The 2,594-nt window shown below is 35.5% G+C and overlaps 1 protein-coding gene across 2 annotated transcripts in view; it reads right to left on the bottom strand.

Moving 5' to 3' along the window:
• Positions 1–2,594, bottom strand: part of gstcd (glutathione S-transferase, C-terminal domain containing) — a 62,747-nt gene that overhangs the window by 55,884 nt on the left and 4,269 nt on the right. The gene's annotated exons all lie outside the window — the stretch shown is intronic.

Raw genomic sequence — 2,594 nt, 5'->3', positions numbered from 1 at the left:
ATATATAAACAGAGTTGTCAACTGGGAAGGATGAAGACACAAATAGAGACACAGTCAGAGGGGCAGTGTCAGAGCAGTGGACTGTGCGTGGAGGAGCGAAGAGGAAAAGGGTCAGAAAAACAGGATGACGAAGGAGCCACTGAGGCTGCATGTGTTGTGGACAGAGACGGTCATTAAAAGGAGACATGCTAAGTTAAGTGTGAAACTGGAAACCAGTGAAGCACAGCTGACTGCTAAAAGCCTCATTGTGGGAACTTCACTTCATTCCCACAGTGAGGAGAAGCAGTGGAGAGGTGAAACGCAGGTTGAGACTCACTTCACCTCCTGACCGTACGGCATTCATGATCAATACCGGTACAGTTCGGGGCAGAATTACCAGCAACAAGAAACTGCACGCGTGGAAAGAATGTAGAAAAATACGCAAGTGAATTAAAGTTTATGTGACTAACATTAATAAAAGCAACAAGCTCTGTTTTTATGAAGGAAAATCAAAACTACAAACATAAAATATAACATTGATCTAATTACGAATAATGATAATGATTTTAAATAGATCTTCCTTTTGTTCTTAAATCCTCGTATAAGTAAATTAAGCACTGAATGATAGCTACACAAAGGTTTCTATATATCCTGATGGTGACAGAATCAAAAAGGTTTTTATGAAAACAAAAGTTAATTAGGATCCAATGTGGTTCATAAGATTGTTAAATCACTGCTCCGACACTTCATATTAACAATGTTAGTTTTGTTAGTAAAATATCTTATGAACCACTGTAAACTCTCAGAAAGTAATCATTAGATGGACAGTGATAAGTTACTGATTTATTTTTGGGATTAATTTAAATCAAGACGGCTACAACTAATTAACTCTAGTCAACAGAAAATAACCATAACTTAGTCCAAATTACAAATACTGTATTAAAATTCGATGTGGTAGTAGCTGAGAGACATATTTAACAAATACTCTGTAACAGAAAAATTTTGGTGATACATATCATAGGGGTTGCAAAAGATTTAAGTTTAAAAACAGAGTATAAAGAAGATAAAATCTGATTAGATACAGTTTATTTTTATGCAATCAGAAGAAAACTGAACAAAAGCGAGAATTGCATTTGTGTTTCACATTGCTTACATCCATCCAATAAGCCCTAAATAAAAATTTATAGAGTATCAAGACATGAAACATTGCAATATTTTAGTGTATCGATAATTTCTTACACCTCTAACACACCTATCAATCTCACATGACCGTCATTTACACGGTTTGACCAAAACAGTGGTAACTACGTTCCTTTTCATCATAAGTTGATCTTCATCTAAAACTCTGGCAAAAAATAAAAAATAAATAAAAAACAGTGGTTAATACACATTTCTTAAGGGAATGTGAGGTCTGAAATATTAATTTTTGATTGAGAAACTCGTAACATTTCATAAGCACAAGTCAAAGAATCTTATTGTTAAAAAACAAAGATTCTTTAAACAAAACTTTCTTTGAAAAGCCCACATCTGAACGTCTGTACTACAGACAAATGCACCCAGAGGGCTCAAGGTGATGCTGTTCATCATTTTGTGTAAAGACAACACAACTATAAAGAAATCAGAAGATGAATAAAGCATTTCAAAGCAAAATGCATCATTCAGTGTCAGAAAACTAGGTTGTTAGTTTGAGCTTTTCAGGGGGACAAAGATCCAAAGCTCACATCACAAAAAATGTAAAAAAATAAATAAATAAAAATGATGGATTGCTGTAAACTTTGCAATGAGTTGTGACCTAAATCCTGTTGAAAACTTTCTGAACTAAACCAGAACAAGAGGCAGACAGATGACGTGGTCTCCAAACTCTTCAGATCTCAAAGAAAATCAAGTGTTTAATGAAAATGCTAGCAGTAAATATATCAGGGGTGGGACTCTTTTACTCTCTCACGATTCAGTTCTGATTTTTGGGGCCACGATTTGATTCAAAACTGATTTTTCATTCAAAGCTGATAATGTGAGCCCATTTGTCGTGTTCCCAAAGTGCTTCATCTTCATTTTGAAAACCTCGCACACCTCGCTCATGTCAAACTCAGACTCATTCAGTAAAAAATAAAATGAGCCCAAATCTTTGCATTCAATGAAGCCAGGATCAGTTGAACCTCTCTCTCCTCAAGTTTTGTAGTTTCCTCTTTGTTTTGGTGCTTTCTGCACATTCATGCTCCAGAAGCAGCTGTATGATGATGTCAGGATGTCCCATAATCGATTTTGGAACATTGTAAATCGATTCTGAATCTCTCTAAGTGAGAATCACGATTCTGATGTAAAATGATTTTTTTGGTGCACCCCTAAAATGTATATATATTTAAGTGTAAAGATAAGTTTTCTGTACATACTATCCATAGGATTTATCAATTCTGACCCACACTGCATTCATTTAAACCAGTGTTTCCCAAAGTTGGGGTCGGGACCCAAAGTGGGGTCCTGAAACATCAAGGTGGGGTCCTGAAACATCAAGGTGGGTCCTGAAACATCAAGGTGGGGTCCTGAAAAGATTTTCTGAATTAATTACATTTTTGCCCTAGTTGTTACAAAAGGAGTGAGGTTAGTGTATTTAAAAT

Source organism: Austrofundulus limnaeus, unplaced genomic scaffold (assembly GCF_001266775.1).
Source record: "Austrofundulus limnaeus strain Quisiro unplaced genomic scaffold, Austrofundulus_limnaeus-1.0 Scaffold44, whole genome shotgun sequence".
Lineage (NCBI taxonomy): Eukaryota > Metazoa > Chordata > Actinopteri > Cyprinodontiformes > Rivulidae > Austrofundulus > Austrofundulus limnaeus.
The sequence above is the reverse complement of the archived record's forward strand: the minus strand, read 5'-3'. Positions and strand labels throughout refer to the sequence as shown.